Source organism: Marmota flaviventris, chromosome 20, assembly GCF_047511675.1.
Source record: "Marmota flaviventris isolate mMarFla1 chromosome 20, mMarFla1.hap1, whole genome shotgun sequence".
In the NCBI taxonomy this organism is placed as follows: domain Eukaryota; kingdom Metazoa; phylum Chordata; class Mammalia; order Rodentia; family Sciuridae; genus Marmota; species Marmota flaviventris.
In genome coordinates, this window is record NC_092517.1 from 6254663 (window position 1) to 6274686 (window position 20024).

Consider the following 20024-nt stretch of genomic DNA (forward strand, 5'->3'; position numbering starts at 1 on the left):
AGGGAGAGGCGTGAGCCAGTCTCTGGCAGGAGGGCGTGGACCCCGGTGCAAGCCCGAACAGGTCCAGTCTTCTCGAAACCAGCGCTGACAGCTGGAGGGAAGAGGCGGGATCTCGGCGGCGTGCAGACACCGGTGTGGATCCGCGGAGGGCGGCCGGCTAGAAACTCCCCTGGATCGCCCCGAGACGCCGGACTCTGCTCCTCCCTCTCCCCACTCCTGGGCAGCTCGGGGAGAAGTTTCCTGGAGGGAAGGTACCGGACCGATCGGGTGTCCGAGGAGACTCAGGTGTGTCCTTTTGCATGGCTCTTGCTAGCCCTGGGGGGCTCTCCCACTCCTCAGGAGCCTACTCTGGGGCGAGATGGAGGGAGGGTTAAGTAAGGGTTGGCGCCTGGGCGGAGAGGGTCAACCCTTTATGGAAAAGAAATGGTGAGCCATAGAGGGTTGCGTCCTTGCCCCAAACAGAAGCGATCGCAGGTCCCTCTGCCCTAACCTGGGTGGAGACACCTCCTCTCTCAGCCCCGGAGGTGGCTGAGGCTGGATTTGGACTGCTCGGAGTCACTGGGATGCAGGAAGCCAGATTCCTGGAATCCCCCAGCTCCCCCTTACTCCCTCTGGTCACGGATAGGTTGACACTCAGTCTCCCTCCACCCCCAGTGTCCATCACACCCTCTGGAGAGGATTCCATACCCTCCCGTAGATTCCGCCCTCTCTAGGAGGGGGATCAGTCTTGGCCTCTGTCCCCCTGGCCATCTCTCGGCCTTGACGCTCAGATCTCCACCTGCCCCCCACTCCTTCTCGTGCTCCTATTCTCAGGAGAGGATTCTAGATACGTGTGGGGTTCCGTAAATGCCCGCAGCCTGGAATGGGGATCTAGGGATCTGGGTTAGGAGGGTGGGTTGAGAAAACCGGGAGGCGCAGGCGCTACACCTCCCCAGACCAATGTGGGGGCGAGAGGGCAGGCCAGGGGGTCTGGTTGCCATGGCTCCCTGGTAGCCGAGCCTGGGGAGCTAGAGATGCCAGTCACGGATGGTCCCTTTTTCCTCTTTGTGCCTCGCTCTCCCTCTCCCTCTTTCTCTCTGAGTGTGCGTGGGGAGGGAGCAGGCAGAAAGTGATTAATTTGGAGAGCAGGGATTGGAGCCTAGAGGCAGGAAACGCCGGCCTCTCCATTCCCACTCTGGCTCTCAGTGATCTGCACTTGCCCAGCCAGGAGCAGGGCTGAGGAATTCCTGCAAAAACCCGGGGGCAGAGAAGCGGCGGCAGGTACCCAAATCCCCTGTGCGCAGGATGGGTGGTCTGGCTGTGGGCGGAGGAGGCGGGCAGGTGTGCAGCGGCAGGTGCGTGCTGCGCCGCTGGGCGCCTCCGCGGGGAGCCAGCCGCTGGCTCAGCCCCTGGAGAAGGGCGCTGGGGATTCAGCTGTGCGGGCGGGAGGGATCCACAGCCCCCAGAACCCGCAGGTAGCAGCTCGAACAGGCGCGTGCGCGGTGGCGCGCTCCCAGCGGAACGCCGCGGGGCGGGGGTTGCGCGTGCGTGCAGGGCTGGGCAACCTGTAAAGCACCTGGACTCGCCTAAGGTCCAGTCCCCCAGGCGGACCACGTGGGTTCTCATCCATCTCACTCCGCGCGTCTGGGAAGAGCTGTTTAACTCTCCTGTACCTCAGTTTCCCCTTCTGAACAATAGGGATGGCATTGTACGTTCCACATTGGGCTGTTCCAAGACTGGGTAAGAGATCACCCCAGAGGACAGCGCAAACCCAATTGTGATGCATATCACAGACACTCAAAAGTTAGTTGTGGTTCTGAACATTTACTGGTGATACCCATCAAGTTAATTACACATGGCTGGTATATTCTCATTTCTCTGCACCTTCCTTGTAGGCAAAACGCTGTGTTTTCTGGTTTTCAGAAATAATCTCAGTTGATATTAATATTTACAGGCCATCCTAACTCTTACAAACCCTTTGGTTTGGTTTTTCAGTTTATTGATTTGACAGAAATCAGAAAGCCATTTGAGGAAACTTTTGGTGACAAGAAAATGAATTTATTCTGCATGTTTTTGGGTGTGTGTGTGTGTGTGTGTGTGTGTGTGTGTGTAAGATTCTGTGTTTCCTCTTGGACCTGCTGATGTTGTGGTTGGATTTGTGTTAATTTCAGTCTCTTGGTGATGGACTGCCCTGTGGCTTTTATAAATTTAACTGGGTTCTAGAATCTAGTGCATATATCCTGGCTTTCCATGTTGTGGCCTCAAGGGCTCTAGTAGATATTCCTGCAGTAATTGGCAGGGTGTGGAGGATGACCATTCTGTGCAGGCTCCTGAATATTGTCATCGAATAAATGGAGACAAATAGCTATTACCAGGCAGGTGTGAATATTGACTATGGCAGTTCATTAAAGTCTCTTTCAGGGTAGGTTTGTAAGGACTTCAGTGCAGAAGCGCAGGACCATGATGATTAATATGTATTTCCCAGGTTGCTCTCTGTTGCATCTAGATGCAGGGACCCTTCCTTTAAATAAAAGCCATCCATGTTCATTGCTACCTCATGCTCACAGAGATGTACCATGTTACCTGGTGACAAACTGTTTGCACATCTGCTGGGAACTGATACTACAAATGATATACTTATTACATTTAAGTTTAAAAAAATGAACTGGTTTTAAATGAATTTTAAAAAAGAGAACATTTGCTTACTAAAATATAGGCTGGTGGTGTTAGACATGAAGCCATTAAGCCAGATAGTTAATTAACCATCACCAAGTAACCTCCGTGAAAGAGACCTCACTTAGAAAAAATATTTACTGGATAGAAAAAATTTTACAGTTACTTCTGAAATCTTTGAAGATAGGACATTATTTGACCTAAAATTGCTTTGTTGAAATAATTTAGCCTGGATCTCTTTTATGCAGAATTAAATAAGGGAAATTTTCAAGACTGATGTACAATTCTAGTAGGGTTTTTTTTTTTTTTTGTGTGTGTGTGTGTGTGTGTGTGTTTTGTTTGTTTGTTTGTTTGTTTGTTTTTTGAAGGGGCGGGGAGGTTTCTGGAGATTTAACCCAGAGACACTTTACCAATGACCTACATCCCCAGCCCTTTTTAAAAGAAAAAAAAAATATATTTATTTATTTATTGAGACAGGGTCTCACTGAGTTGCTTAGGGCTCTGCTAAGTTGCTGAGGCTGACCTAGAACTTGCGATCCTTCTGCCTCAGCCTCCTGAGGGTATTACAGGCATGTGCCACCACGCCCAGCCAATTCTAGTAGTTTTTAACTAGGAGAATTAAGTAATAAAGAAAAGTAATGCCATCAGATTCGAAGGGATGATTGTCAGGAGATATGGTGAGTTCCTATTCAGATAGTAGAGGATTGCTTCAAGTTAGACTTCGGCTACACGCCCATCTTCACAGTGAATCTGTCATCTTTAAAAGGTACCTTGAGGAATTAGTGTGACAGCTTGTCTGAGATTCATGTGATCATTTACATATTGCTTCCCAGGAGCTTTGGCATTAAATGTTCCATTTATTGGAAATTATTTTGCCCTTTGATTTATGACAGCCAACAGTGCAATAAAGTCTAGTATATTTTAGAAACAAAAATTTAGCTTTTCACCATTTTGTATTTTTCTTAAAAAACCCAAGCAGTGGTGCACTTGGAAATCTTAAGTGAGGCCAAAGACAAAGGGCAGCAGCGGACAAACAGGACCCAGAGGAAGGTGTTGAGCTGTGAATTTGGGGAGCGAATTAGCATACAGAGGTATAATAAAGAGGATCAACTTCTCTCTATACCAAGGTTGTTCTCAGTGATGAACTGTATTATCTGATTCAATCAGTGTTCATTGTTTTCTTTTTTTCAGAGCAAGTCTGAGAATACTATATTTTCAATTATGAACATTTTGATTACAGCTTCATTCTAACTAATTCACTCTGAACAGAACGCAATTATTATGGTGATTTACATACAATATGCTAAGTTAACACAGCTAATGAGTGAAAGCATGATATTCTTTCTATTCATTCCTGGAAAAATATTGTGCTAAGCATTCTTTGAAAGAAAAGATTATATTATTCAGCAGCGTTTTATATCTACCTACAAGTAGGTTTGGCATTGGGCCATTTTCTCTATTATTAAAGTGAAATCTCTCACATTTTGGTGATCACGTGTTTCTCTCCCCTCCCCTTTGGGAGGGATGGGAAACAATTCTCAATTTAATTAGATATGGTGCTTTCTCCTTTCTGTACGTCTTTATTGGAGGAAGGATTCTGTTATTTCCTAATTTTGGAGGATGGTTAACACCTTAAACATTACTAATTACTGCAGTTTATTTTATGTGTGTTGCAGTAGTGCAGTTAGTTAATTATAGCCTTCTCATTAGCACCATGTAGAGAATAATGAATTAACACATTCCTTTGATCCAAGGGACATCTAAGTTTATCTTCTGAGAATAAAAGTGTTATTGTGTTACCGAAAGTCACTATAATTTTCCCAAGAAACAACTTGGTTGGAATTCTCCAGCACTGGTTTGGGAAGCCTGGTGAATGAGGGAGATTGATCACAAGCAAGAGAGTAGAGCGCCGGTTGCCAGGCAACCCAACATTATTCTGCAATTTCTTCTGGTGTATTTATCCAGTAAACTAGAAAATTCTGTTTTGTTAACGAATGTTTTTAGTCAGTGCACAAATAGACCATAACTAATTGAGATTTTATGTATTGTGGATTAAAAAATGAGCCTTCTTACCTTCCCATTGTGTTTAGATAATAAAAATACAAAGAGGCATATTCTGTATTCATCTTGAAAAATTTTCTGTAAACAGTGTCAATTTTGTTTTCATGTAATCCATTCCTGCCCCCGAGAATACAACTTGGATATCTCTTTGAGAGTCTATTAGGAGCGTTTGCCTGTGTTTGTAAAAATAATTTCAGTAAGAATAAAAACTAGAGTCTGAGGGGAGATGGGTTCACACTCATAGTTTGCCACACTTTGGTCAATTCGGGGTGCACGTGAATATTCAGTTCAAATGATGTTGCCAGATAAAATCACAGCAATAATAAACACTGAGTTTGGTAAATGTATACATGTATGCTCTGTGCTTTGAGCAGAGTGTCTTCTCCTGGTGGTCTTACCACATTATCCCTAGTGATGTTTGGGTGCATGTTATTTGCTCTGTCGTTGCAGAAGTAGACATTCCCCAGAGCTCTGCCTTAACTCCAGGGACAGCAGTCAAACCATTTTCCTGTACAGTCTATGAATTTTAGTGTGCAACACAATTTTGTTCTCAGATCATAAACTCTCGGAGGGCACACATTGTTCTATTTTATGGGTCTCATAAACCCTTACAGTGTCTGGCACAGTGGGAAGCCACTGGTATGGTGGTTAAATGCACTGGCCATATAGTTAGGCTTCCAAGACTCAGTACCCATGTTTGTGGACTTGTAGATATGTGGCCATGACTGTCATGTTGACCTCAGACTGATTTCTTTCATGGAAACAGGAATAGCATCCATACCTAGCTCATGTGTTGTTCTCATGAGCATTGAATGGGGCAATCTGTGCAGACAGCTTAGTAGCACATACTAAGTGCTCAATAAATTCTGGATTTTTATTATAATAGCAATTACCTTTTCCTACCTTCCCAGTGCATGAAGTGTGCTTGTGTATCACTTTGTGTGCATAAATAAGTATGAGTTGTGATCAACCCTACCACCAAATGGAATACTGTTGATTCCTGCTAATGTGCATAGATGGATACTGATTGTTTCTCATGCCAGAAAAGATTGTGTGAGCAGGAATTCTGGAGCTTGTCTGAAACTTCACCTAGAGAGCTTTAGCAACCCAGACCAGTTCATTTAGAGGCATCTGGACTTTTAAAGCTTTTATTGCAATTTTTACCATCCAGCCAAGAAGGACAAGACCTGCCTCCTATTTGGGTGTCTCTTCCATGAGATCCTGTGGGCCTAAGGCATTAACTCATGGTTACCTGGAATATGGCTGGAAAAGAAAACTATAGGAAATCCTCTGAGGCTCTCAACTTTTTTTTTTTGGCTTAAGTAGTACTTTATTTTCTGATGATCTCAAAAGTTCTTTCATTTCCTGTGTGTAGTTTCATTTTTCCAACCAGACATCTCTGTGAAGATGGTAGGAAAAAAGACATTAAACTGATTTTGCAGATGTGTAATGTGTAAGCCATGTTGAAATTGAATAATTTCACTAGATTCATATTAGAACAGGCCCAGCTACCCACATTCCTATAACGTTGGACTCGTGAATGTTTCTGTTTTACCCTGAGATTTCCAATAAGGGAGGGAGAGTTGGGTTGTTTTGGACTTCATTGTGTAAGCAAAAGGTGCATAGGTGAGAATTTCAATGTCTTTGTTTTTGTTATATTGGTGTAGGGTAGAGAAACACCTTTTTTTCTTTCTTTTTCTTTTTCCTGAAGGAGAGGAACTATGATCCAAACCAATGTCCCTTGGACTGAGCTCAAATTGACTATATACTTGGTCGATGCAAAGAGTGTTTGAGAAAAAATTTTGGCCAACGTGTAAAAACAGGAGATCCTGATAAGTCATATTTCTGGCTTTACGCATTTTAAGAAATGCGTAAAGTTTTTTAACCTGAGCCCCCAAACGTCTGCAGCTCCACCTGAGAGTGTCCAGGTGGAGTGAGCCATTGGTCGGAAGCGAGTGGCATGTCCCTTTGGTGGCCTCGAAGAACTCACAATGTGCATCCTCTCTGGGTCAAACCTTGCCTTCGGGTGCCTTCTCTTTCATCCTTACTGGTGCATGGGTCATCGTCCAACAGGTTAATTTTAAGGAGTTTTAAGAGGGGAGCCACTTCTTTCTGAGCAAGGCAAACCAACATGGATTGCGAAGACAGCCCTGGAGCCTCCTCCCTGCCCTTCATCCTAAGGGACAGTGGGAAGGGGAGGTGAGAGCTGCTGCTCTGGGGAAGGGCTGCCAGGCAGGTCCTGTGGCTTTTGAAAGAGGAGCAGTGCTCCCGCCTGATCACCGGACAAAGCCACCTTCCTGCCCCAGGACGGCTGCTTCTCCTTCAGGATGGCTTAGACAGCCTGTCAGTGGGCGAGAGAATGTGGCTTCAGTGGTCTGCAAGGTCAGTTCTCCCTGAGCCCAGCAGCGTGGAATCTGGAAGTTTCAGGAAGCAGACCCTGCACACCACAAAGGCTTCCAATATGGAATGGAAGTAAGAAAGGGGAGAGCTCCAGTTACCCAAAACCGTGCAAAAGAGAGAGTCACTGTGTTTTCATTCAGGGGCTTCTTGACCCCCCTTTCCTTTGTCCTTCCTTCCTTTCTTCCCTTTGGTTGTCCCCCCCCCCCCAGTGCGTATGCTCATGAACAGAGGTGGGTTTTAGCTATAGCCCCCCCCCCCCCCAATTTTCAAAGCAGATTGCCCATCCCTTTGCTGTAGCTCTGCGTTCCAAGATGAGAGGCAATTCACCAGAGAAGCCTGCAAAAAGGCAGCAGCTTCTATGGTAACAGGTTTGCATTTGGAGCAGACATTCCTCCCTCACAAAAACCTTTCTCTGTAAGGGGCCAGTGATTCTCATGCAAGGGATTGCAGGTGTCTTGCCTGGGAAGGGAACACTCAGATGACAGCCTGGCAGCTGAACTTCACAGTAACCTGTGTATTTGGATCTCTGGGCGGGGGTGGGGGTGGGGATTCCTCTTCTTTAACATATTTGTGCAAGTGAAAAGGATGCGGTAATAGGTCAGGGAAGCCCTTTTAGAATACTGAAGTGAGGAATGTGTGTTTCCAAAGGCAAGGGGGAATATTCCCCCACATCATAGGACGGGAATTGCAGTTTCCGATGATCTGATGCTGTTAGGGTTGATTGTGAATACAGTTTGTCATTGTGTGGAAGACCTTTGCTGTAGAATGTAAAGAGATAAGGTATCATCTCATTGTAGGATGTCTTACATATTGATGCATTCAAAAGAAATAAATCATTTCCTGTGAAAAAAAAAGGTTTGAGAGAAGATAAATATTTTTGAAGACTCTAACACTGGAGACTGCATTTCCATTACCCATGGAGATTTCTTTTATTTTTAGTTGATTAAAAAACATAAATGACAGCGGAATGCATTACAATTCTTATTACACATACGCAGCACAATTTTTCATATCTCTGGTTGTATATAAAGTATGTTCACACCAGTTCGTGTCTTCATACATGTACTTTGGATAATGATGTCCATCACATTCCACCAGATTTCTGATGAAACCCAGAGTATCACTTAGTATGATTCAAGCGCTTGATGCTTTCCAGAGAACTGCCTCACATCATCCCAATTGACTTTTACAGCAGTGTGGTGAGCGAAAGGCTTGCTAGCCCATTTTATAGATGGAGAAACTGGCCCAAGGTCAGACCCCTGGCCACGTAGTAGTGAGGAGCAGAATTACTGTTCAGGTATCTGACAGTGAATCTTTTTTTTTTTTTTTTTTTTTTGCTGTTTTTCAAAGAAAATCCAGAGTTACTCTGTATCAAACCAAGGGCTGTAATGAGTCTAGGGAATATTGAGAATGTCAGCAGTCATTTTTCTGCTTTTTAACAAAGCATCTTTATTGCTATGACACTCTTTATTTATTTGTTTGTTTGTTTGTTTTGGTGCCTATGGGTTCTGTGAGACATTGAAAAGGACCAGTCCTTCAGGTTTTCATTAAATAACTATGTTGGGTTAGTGATGGGACGAACACTGTGAAGGTGGATGTTTTCAAAAGCCACCGTTTCTCATTTTTCAAGTGTGACCAGCTGCTTTGCAATCTCCATATCAGTGACTGGGAGACGGTACCCTCATCATCATGTCCGTTTTAAGCTGGGAGGTGCCAACGTGCAAGGGCCCTTGTCCAGGCTTACACAGCATGGCCTGTGAGTGACAGAGGCGGGGTTCAGACTCCGAAGCAGGCCAGTCCCAGCCCTTGGCTGTCACTGCCTCTCTGAGCCAGTTGGTCATACTCTTTCAACATCCTTTCTCCTCTCTCTTGGGTGTTCATTTCTTTCTAATTTTTTTATTCTTTTTCATCATACATGACAGTAGAATGTATTTTGACATATCAGGCATACATGAAGTGTAGCTTCCCATTGTCAGTCTTTCTTTTGGTACCGGGGATTGAACTCAGGGGCACCCGACCACTGAGCCACATCCCCAGCCCTATTCTGTCTTGTATTTAGAGACAGGGTCTCCCTGAGTTGTTTAGTGCCTTGCTAAGTTGCTGAAGCTGGCTTTGAACTCACGATCCTCCTGCCTCAGCCTCCGGAGCCACTGGGATCCCGGGCATGCGCCACAGTGCCTGGATAACTTCCCATTCTTGATCTGGAATTACACTGGTTGTGTGTTCATATATGCACATAGGAAAGTTATATCTGATCCATTCTACTTTCTTTCCTGTTCCCTTCCTCCCTTCCTTCCCTTCATTCCCCTTTGTCTAATCCAATGAGCATCCATTCTTATCCCCCTGCCTTGCCTCTGCCTTATTGTGTGTAAGCTTCTGCTTGTTCGAGAGGACATTTGGCCTTTTTTAGGACTGGCTTATTTCACTTAACATGGTAGTCTGCAATTCCATCCATTTACCAGCAAATGCCCTAATTTCTTTCTCTCTATGCCATTGTGTATATATACCACATTTTCTGTATCCATTCATCTGTCGAGGGCCACATAGGCTGGTACCACAGTTTAGCTATTGTGAATTGAGCTGCTACAAACTTTGATGTGGCTATGTCACTGTAGTATGCTGTTTTTTTTTGTTGTTGTTGTTGTTTTTTTAAGTTTTGGGGTATAAACAGAGGAGTGGGATAACTGGGTCAAAGGGTAGTTCCATTCCAAGTTTTCTGAGGAATCTCCATACTGCTTTCCAGACTGCTTGCACCAATTTGCAGTCCCACCAGCAATATATGAGTGTACCCCCACCCCCCATCCTCACCAACATTTATTGTTACTTGTATTCTTGATAATTGTGATTCTGACTGGAGTGAGATGAAATATCAGGGTAGTTTTAATTTGCATTTCTCTAATTGCTAGAGATGTTGAACATTTCCTCATATATTTGTTGACCAATCATATTTCTTCTTCGGTGAAGTGTCTGTTTAGTTCCTTTGTTGGGCATTCATTTTTGAAATGTGCAATGCCTATCAATGTTCCAACTACCATCTTCTCCATGGGCTAGCTCTCTTGCCTGTAGTCCGTGCACACTTGCCTGTAGTCTGTGTGCACTTATCCTAGGTAAATATGAGGAAAGTAGATATCAGGGAGTCCTTTGAAGGCATTGCATGATACTTTAATTCTGTCCTAGGAATTGTGACATTTGAAATGAGGTTTTAATGTCTTCAAAGCGATGGATTAATAGCAAGTGACTCTCATGTGGGAGACACATTGGCAGAGGGGGACATTTGTGTCCTCCCCGAAATCTTGTCATCTGAGCATCTGTTGCTCTGAATGTTCTCATACCAGGCCCTGGGCACCAGTATATGTAAAAATCAACCTTTTTCTTCCCCGGAGCTTTTTGCTTGACATCATTACCATTCCTGTTTTTTCTTGGCAGAAATGTTTCTGATGCTCTATAATATCAATATGCATAGAGTCCCCTCACATCTGCAATTTATATGTAACCAATTGAATTACACAGTTGGCATTTCTACAAAAAGGGAGTATCTGCTACTCTGGGTGAACACAGAAATAGTTGGCGATGGCAGATGCCATATCCCAACGCTGCTATTCTTGAAAATGACAGGACCATGATGATGACCCTTTCTTTATCATGAGGCTTAAGAGGAAGTACGATTCTTTTCCAGGTATGGTCAATGTATTTGGGAGTTTTGAGTGGATTTTGATTTTTTTAGTCTGGAAACAAATATAAATGTATTGTTAAATAAAAAGCATTCCCAACCTCTGAGTGACTCCAAAAGGCTCTTTTTTTGTATCATACACAGCGACATGTTTGCTTCCTTCTTGGACAAGATAGGAGATGCCATTTTTTTGGATTATACTTGGGGGAGTTTGGGGATAGGGCTTTTGTTTGATACCTATCTGTTTTTCTGGAGTAGAGGGCTCTTGACTTCACAAATGCACATGTATTTTTGTGTGTGTGTTGTGAAGGACTTTCTAAACTTGTTCTGGACACAATAGAGAATTCATTCATTAGATAAAAATGTAAAAGATGTAAAGAATATTGAATGCATTGCCCAGTGGTATGAATCTGAAGCATTGACCACAAGTATAGTCAAACAGATGAATGAAAATAATAATTTTAGCATGTACAGCCTGCAGCTGCAAGGATAATGGACTATTTGGAGTTATTTGTTATTGTTCACTGATAAAAGATATACTATTTTCAGTAAAGATCTGAGCTAATGGATAAAAATAGAAAGCCCAAATAAAAGTGTTTAAATTTGACCTTGATTCCATTTCACTCTGTGACACCCCCCCCCCTGGAAATTCTCAGGGGAGCTGGATTTCAGAGGGTCTCCACAGTCTTGTCTCTTCTATGCATACCAGTTTCTGCATGTAATTGATTTGGTCTGAATAGATTTTGAGCCCAATTGATTTGCTTGGAGTGATATGAAGGGACCAGCCCTGAGCACTTTAGGTGTAACTTGTGTGTGCTTCTGGGTGCACAAATTCAAATAAATTGGGTTTGACCTTAACCACTGTCCCCTCAAAAAGAGGGCTGGCTCTCATCAGAGTGAGTGCCCATTTATTTTTGTACCAAAATTGATATGAGTTGTTTAAATTGGAAATTGACTCCTGCACACAAAACCTTCTGAAAAAAACCTCCCTATTTTCCTGTTTCTCTGGCTGTAAACCGAGGATGGGAACATTGGTGGTAACGGCCTTCCGGTGGCAGCGGCAGGATTAATGAGCTAATATTTGTAAAGTGCTCTGAAGATAAAGGTGCCAGCTATTATTATTACTAATAAACCATTTTTCTCCGGTGTAATTTTGGACAGCAGCCATTAAAAACCCATTACTGTATTTAACAGTAAAACAATCTGCTACAGCCTAGTATTTACTGCCTCAATTAAGCATGCACTTCACTTCCGTGGTCCCTCCAAAAATCAGAGCTGGTGGGGACAGGCAGAAAGGTGGGTGGCATCCCTTCCAAGTGCATTTAGAGTGTGAGCTGGGTCTCTTGATTGTCTCTGAAGGGAGCTAGGTGCTATCTGCAAGGGGAGACTAGTTTGGCTGTACTTCCGACTCTGTGGTTTCTGAATGGAATGGTCTGCTAGCTTCAACCAGGTTTCATTATAGTGTATAATCTTTGAAGGTGGCATCACATTATCTTTTTGGTTGTTTGATGGTGGCAGCAGGAATAAAATGGATTCATTTGGGTGATTGTATATGGATTTGTTCTGGGGTAAGGAATGGTTGTACGCCGTTCACTACTCACTCATAAAACCAGAGTAGAAAACTGAAATAATTATATATATCTAACTCCAGTCTACCAAAATATTAAAGAAATTAAAATCGGAGACTTGAATTACATAGACCGATTTGTTATCAGCAAATTATAGTAATTAACATATAGTGTCAATCCCTTCGATGTTAATTTATTTCGATCCAGGTAGACGCCCTCAAATACAGGATGGTACAGGGTCGTGTGAATATTTCACACATGTTGCCAAAATAATGATCGTGTTCCTTGGAAGCTATTTTACTGCAGCAAATAAATATAGAAAAGATGAGATAAATCAGTGACAACAGTAATGACCGGTCCCCAGGTTAAATCCTCAGCCAGCATCTAGAATTCGAAGCAAAGAGGCCTCATTGCCACCTGGATCTCTGCACAAATTCACTGAAGCGCAAACATTTCATTTATGGAAACATCTTGCTCGGTCAGTCCCTGCTTAATCTTCACTTAGAAACATGCTCACAAACACAATTGTCTTTTATTTTCGTGGAAGACAGAGCTGGAGGTGAGAGCAGAGGAGAGGACTTTTACAGATTCCTTCACAGACCATCTTCAACGTTTGTTTCATTGAATTTCCTTTGGGGAATTCACCAGGTGACTTTTATTTAAACCATTTATGGGTCCAGTAGATACATATTTTGCATGTGTGATCCTTGGGGTTATCCGTAGGGAATTAAGCCAGCTTCTTGTTACTGCGAAGAAAAACACCTGAAATCTTATGTGTAGCTAAGAGGGGAAATGATAAGAAATGATTCTGAAATGTGACCTTGTGACAGTTTATATAAAATGCAAAGGGATATGGTTCCATTTATCTATGGCTACATCACAAACTAACCCACGGGCTCAACAGTCGCTCCGAACAACACTGCTTTGTGGAATCTGATGGTCCTGTGGGTCAGGACTTCACACAGGGCTCAACTGGGTGACTTCTTCTGTCCAACCTGACAAGAGTGAGAGTCCTAGGGTTTGATCAGAGGATGGCTGGTGGCCCCAAGCTGGCTTCACCTCTGGCACTGTGGGACCAAAGGCAGAGCCCTGAGGGACCCTTCTTTCCACATAACCTAAGGTTCTCACTGGTCTTCCTGGTGAGGTTGCTTGAACTCTTTGCTTGATGACTCTTGACCCCAAGAATCAAACCTGGAAGTTTGTCGTCTTAAAGGCTTGTCCTGGGAAAGTTCTCCTGCAAAGGGGGCACTCAGCTGTCACCCTGCTGGAGGACTCGTGTAGATGGGGTAGAAAGACAAGGAAAGAGAGAGGGGTAAATGGACAGAAGTATCAACTCCCTGCTATGGTTTGAATAAGTGTCCCTCAGAGGCCGTGTGTCCAGGGGGTGGCACCATTGGGAGGTATAAAGAGGAGCCTTAGAAAGAGGGACCTTGGGGGAGGACATTAAGTCTTTGAGATTGTGCCTTTGAAGGAGGATACTAGAACCCCTGCCCCTCCTCTTTCTCTCTTTTTTTTTTTCCTTCCTGGCCAGGAGAAGTTTTGCCTCATGCTTTTACCATGACTTGCTGCCTCCAAAGAGGCCTGAAGCCATGACAGAGCGAGTCATGGACTGGAGCCACTGAAGCTATGAGCCAAAATAAACTTCATCTTTTATAAGTTGATTATCTCAGGTGTTTTGTTATAGCAACAAAATGCTAACTCATACACCCTCTGTGAGCAACTATTTACTGAATGATTGAGTACAAAGGAAAACAAAAAGACACTGCTAGAAAAGCCCTCTTTTGCTGCCTTTAATCCCCCACTTTCTAAATATCTTATGCTTATTTGATCTTGAAAAGGAAGAGTGACAGGAGAGTGAACTTTGAATTGGGCAGCCTTAGATGCTCTTGTTTTATTTTTATTTTATTTTATTTTTCAGTTTTTGGTGTGTGTGTGTGGGGGGGGGGCTAAGAATTGAACCCATGAAAGCATGCACTTTACCACTGAGCTACACCACCAGCCCCCATGAGGTGCCCATGATTTTGTCCAGAAAGAGATACTGGAGGTGAGGGGAGAGGAGAGAGACCTCGCCGTGGCTGGGAATGCTCTAGAGCATGGTTCTTAGTTGGAGGAGCAGGTCTGGTGCTATGTGCTCTGACCCCTTTGGGTATATCCATAGCTTGGAAGGGGCTTGGGCTCCTGAGACCTAGCAAGACCTCTGCAGGGTCAGAGGGGCCACCCATGCTAAAGCCCACACGTGGGGACCAAGGGACCAACTGCTTAGATGGCTTGGGGAAGCAGGCTTGAGGAGGGGAGGTCACAGTGTCTGCATTCCCTGCTCTTCATCCATGATGACCACAAATGAAAAAGGAAGCAGTTTTTGCCCTGGGTGAGGACGTCACCCTGAGCTGCAGTGCCCTCCACCTGAGCTCTCGAAGCATCCTGTAGTGGAGAGGGGCTAATGGGTGGTGAGTGCCACATTATCCTCCCATCTCCCTGTTGTGTTGGAGAGTGTAGAAAAGAAGCCGGTCCAGAGTACAGAGCAGGGAGCTTTCCTGGGCTCTTCCTCTCTAAGTGTTCTTGGATGACAGATGAGCCGCTGACCTTCCTGAGATGTGTCTTCCCATTGCCCCTGATTCTCTGTTTCTCAAATCTTGCCACCACATTCTTCTAGGGCATCCTCTTTCCCACAGTGCTTATAAGCCACGAAAGCTATCATTCCTACGTCTCTGAAACTTTATCCACCTCCCGAAGAACACACGTAGATGGCCCCCTGCAGTGGTGCCAGAAGCCCTTACAGAAGATGGCGATATTTTTTCCATATTAAAAACCCTACTTCAAGAGTCGAATGCAATATATGTAACCCCAAAACGCCATGCGACAGTGAATTCAATTCTGTGTCAATAATTCTATCGATTGCTTTGGAATGAAAGTGACCACCTGTGAACATCATTGAATGAGATATCTGTGAACAGCTAGCTATTTAAGCAAGGTAGCCTCTGTCCTGCACAGGAGGTTCCATGGCGCTAATACAACTCATAGGTATAAGAGCACAGCTGGAACCCAGGTTGTCTGATTTTTAAAAAAATATTTTTGGTCAGAGTTTTTTAATTTTATTATATTTTTGTCTTTTTATTTATTTATTTATATATGACAGCAGAATTAACTACAATTCTTATTACACATATAGAGCACAATTTTTCATATCTCTGGTTGTATACACAGTATATTCACACCAATTCGTTTCCTCACACCTGTACTTTGGATAATAATGATCATCACATTCCACCATCATTTATAACCCCATGCCCCCTCCCTTCCCTTCCAACCCCTCAGCCCCATCTAGAGTTCGTCTATTCCTCCCATGCTCCCACTCCTATCCCACTATGAATCATCCTCCTTACCAGAGAAAACATTCAGCATTTGGTTTTTTGGGATTGGCTAACTTCACTTAGCATTATCTTCTCAAACTCCATCCATTTACCTGCAAATGCCATGACTTTATTCTCTTTTATTGCTGAGTAATATTCCATTGTGTATATATGCCACATTTCTTTATTCATTCATCTACTGAAGGGCATGTAGGTTGGCTCCACAGTTTAGCTATTGTGAACTGTGTCATGTCTTAAGTTATTTTAATGATAAATCTTCCAGCCCCTGATAGAAGGTTGCCTTATTCAGAAAATGCAACTTTTCTGAACAGGTTTCGTTTTTAGATGATATAGTCTCAAGTCCAATACATGTTAAATTCTGCTTTCTTCAATTTCAGAAAAAAGAAATGCAAGAAATGGCAGAGGTGGGTGGCGAGAATAACCTGTGAAGGGCTTGGGGTAGGAAATGGAATGGAAATAAAGCCAGAGACTTCCCACTGAACAGAATGGGCGGGGCTTGTAATGGCTAATTTGAATTATCAACTTGATTGCATTAAGAGATACCCATGATGAAGAGGGTGTGTCTAGGAATGATTGGCATGTGGGATAGCCAACTGGAATGAAGACCCTCCTAAGCATGGGCAGTACCATCCAATAGATGGGAGATTTGGGTGGAACAAAAATGGAAAGAATAAGGAAGCAGCAGCAGTTGCAGGCTCCATTCTTCTTGAAGGGGTTCTTGATTGCTGCTGGGATCCCCTGAGGATATGGGACTCTTGCTTCTTCACTCTTCCAAAGTGGACTCTGCCAGTGATCCTCCAGAAGCCTTTGCTCTTGGGCTAGGGTGACACCATTGACCCCTCTTGTTCTGGGGCTTCAGCCTCTTGCACTGCGCAGCTGCTGGTTCCTCCAGCTCTGCAGCCTGCAGACGGCCACTGGGGACTCTCCAGCTTCTGGTCACCTAAGCCAACCTAATAAGTCCCCTTTTTATAATCATACCTCCTGTTGATTCTGTCCCTCTAGAGGACCCTGACCTATACAGGGCTCCTGGAATAGAAGCAACCTCGATTTTTCCATAGTTTTCCTTTGATAAAAGGGAGAGTGTATTTTTACTCTAGCAGACATTGCCTTTTGTGTGGTCTGGCTTTTAGCAATTTGCCGATGTCTGTCCTCTCTGTCCTTTCATGACTTTTAAAGCGCCACAAAACCTACTTCAGCTTTCTCCTCGAACACACTGAGATTCATTTCTTCACCCGCCATTCTGGAAAATTCCTTCTTCAGTCTTCAAATCACGGCACCACGGCAACCCTCACCGGATTTCTGCTTTTTATAGCCTGTCTTCTCCACCAAGGCCTGAATGTCACTGTTACAATCCCCTTTCTCGCTTGTCACTTTGGCCGGGATGTCACTTATTTCCTCAGAGTCTCTGCCTAGCTCTCTGCGGCTCTGCGGGCCAAGTCGCTGTCACGCTTGGCTTCCACATTCAGCGGGACTCACACTTCATTATTCTCTCCTCTCTGCCCCTGGACCCTTAGAGACTCTCTGTTACCCAGCTCCCTGCTTCTGTCCTCTCATGCAGATTTCCTGCCGTCCTTTCTCCCCAAATGGCAAGTCACTCACGAATCTGTGGTCCTCTAGGCCCGCATTCTCCTCCACTCTGCGTCTTTGCCACCGGTGCCAACTCTTGGCGCCACCTGCTATAATTCACTTGGATTTTTAACTGGCTTGTTAAGCAGAAAACTCATTGACTTAAAATGCAAGCTTCATTTTATTACTGTAAATGGAGCAGCAGTGTCAGAGGTAAAGGATGGAAAGGTATTGTAAACATTCAGATGGTAAAAGGGGCCCGGGGTCATTAACTTCTAGCTAGGAACACTTGCCTGCTGTAGATGTGAGCCCTGAGTCCTACTCTGTCTTTACAAAGTGGGGACGTTGGTAGAATTGAAGTGCTGGTATTGATGTGTTGGCATCTGCCTGAGAATTTCAGTATTCTCTCATCAGAGGATGGAAAGAGATTTCACAGGGAATGCCAGTCGCCTGGTTCACCTGCGTCCTGCCCAGAGCCCATCCTGAGGTCATTTCAGGGCAGCTGGTCCTGCTCACAGAGATGCAACCTGGAAGAAGGGCAAATTACCTCCAAGAAAAATTCATCAAGCCGGGTGCAGTGGCACATGCATGTAATCCCAGCGGCTCAGGAGGCTGAGGCAGGAGGATTTCAAGTTCAAAGCCAGCCTTAATATATTATTGAGGCCCTAAGCAACTCATTGAGACCCAGCCTCTAAATAGAATAGAAGAAAATATGGGCTGGGGATGTGGCTCAGTGATTAAGCACCCCTGGGTTCAATCCCTGGTACCAAAAAAAAAAAAAAAAAAAGAAAGAAAGAAAAACTCACCACTCCCCTCTGCTCTCCATTTTCCTGCCTTTACCCTTCTATATTGAATCATTAAATGAAAACCTGTGATGTTCCTGCTGTATGAAAATCACTGCGCTGAGTAGATGAACTTCAAGGGGAGTTGAACTCAGTTGGCCTGAAGATGCTAAAAGTCATTGCTTAAAATATGTTCAGAAAAATATCACCAGTATGAACCTTTTATGCATTTTCTGGGTTCAGCACCCCAAATGTTATGCATCTCCAGCGTAATGAAAGAGCTAGGAAATAAACTCCGGTATAATCCAAAACAGAGGGTGACAAATACCATAGGGAGGTCTAGCTGAAATGGTGGTCGGACTAGAGAAGAGTTGTGTTGATCATAGAGGAGTCCACTGTTAAAAGTGATGAGGAGCAAAGGAATGTTTGGAAGGCAAAAGAGGAATTCCATGGTGATGACCCTCTCCCTGAAGCAAAAGAAATGTCCAAGCTCTATTTAGTGAACACTTAATTTTCAGCAGTATTTATCACAGTGTGATCTGGTGCTATTTGAGAAAACCTGATGTGATGAAATGTGGTTTAAAGATCATTCAATCAAGAGCCTCTCTCTTTCTCTCTCTCTCTTTGTGCCAGGGATTGAACTCAGGGGCACTCAATCACTGAGCCACATCCCCAGCCCTATTTTGTATTTTATTTTTAGAGACAGGGTCTCACTGAGTTGTTTAGTGTCTTGCTTTTGCTGAGGCTGGCTTTGAACTTGTGATCCTCCTGCCTCAGACTTCTCAGTCACTGGGATTACAGGTGTGCACCACCAAGCCCGGTTAAAGCCCTCTCTCTAATTTAGAGTCAGGGTGGAGAAAGCCAGATGTAGGTGGAAGAAGGTGGGAGATGGGTCCCTTCAGGGCATCTGTCTGAGGGTCTTCTTCATACTTGCTTGGTTGGTGGAGGAGAGGTTGGGGTGTCTATCTCTACACATCTTAGAGATGTTTGGCTCCCATGATGACTTAGATGCTTCCCAATTCTAAGATGACCAAAGGGTCAGCTGCTCACAGCACAAAATGCAGCACCTGCTTTATTTTTTTAGCTGGGTTAAATTCACCTCTGCATTAGGAGGTCCAGCTAACTCTATGCTATCTAGTTTCCTCTGGGGCCTGGTTCTCAGAGCTGGAAAAGGCGATTTCTGTGGTTATTCTTCATATGTATTTTACATGTGCAATGCAAAATAATAATAATACCAAGGACCTCAGATATTAGGGTCTGGGTATGAAATGTCAAGGTTCACTAACTCTCCTTTATATCTGTACCCTCTTTCTACCTTTTTCAAGTGAAATTATTTTGCACCATTTTCTGAGAGGTTTGGATAGTATTGCTACATTATTATTTCCTTATTGATATTGGAATTGTTTTCTAATGATTAATAACTGGGAAATGATTAGTAATGAGCTAGAGTCTTTTTAGACATTGCATTTTTTAATACAATTTAAAACCATAAGCCATTGGCTTCTCTTAAACAGTTACAAACATGAATATCAACGTCGATTAGGAATGGGTTTCTTAACTTCGGGCAGCTCATTAAATGACGTATCCCATTGTAAGAGTGCTGTGGCTTTCTCATTTATACCTAGAAATACAGAAAATGTAACTTATTCAAAGTTTACTAGAAGAAGTACTTGTGTTATTGGAGTTTTAAAAGCAGTAGCCACAGGGATGTGAAATATTCTAACTACACCTATTGGAATGACTCCTTGCAAAGATTAATTATGTGCAGCTAATAAGAAAACAGTAACAAGGCAGAATTTAGAAACTAAAAAATTGAGAATGTAAACACATAGTGCAGGAATGTTCATGCACACACATATAGCTGCTATATATATGAAAATCCACATTAGAGCACTTGTGTTTAATTATGTCTCTTAGGCCATGCTATATCATAAAGCCTTCATCAACAAAGTGA

At 43.7% G+C, this 20024-nt stretch overlaps 1 protein-coding gene across 1 annotated transcript in view; it reads left to right on the forward strand.

Annotated features, from left to right (window-relative positions):
• The first annotated feature begins 203 nt into the window (after positions 1–203).
• Chl1 (cell adhesion molecule L1 like) overlaps positions 204–20024 on the forward strand; it is a 192819-nt gene continuing 172998 nt past the window's right edge. Inside the window, exon 1 of the mRNA XM_027931903.2 lies at positions 204–285. The gene's annotated coding sequence lies outside the window, so the exon portion shown is untranslated. The remainder of the gene's footprint in view (positions 286–20024) is intronic.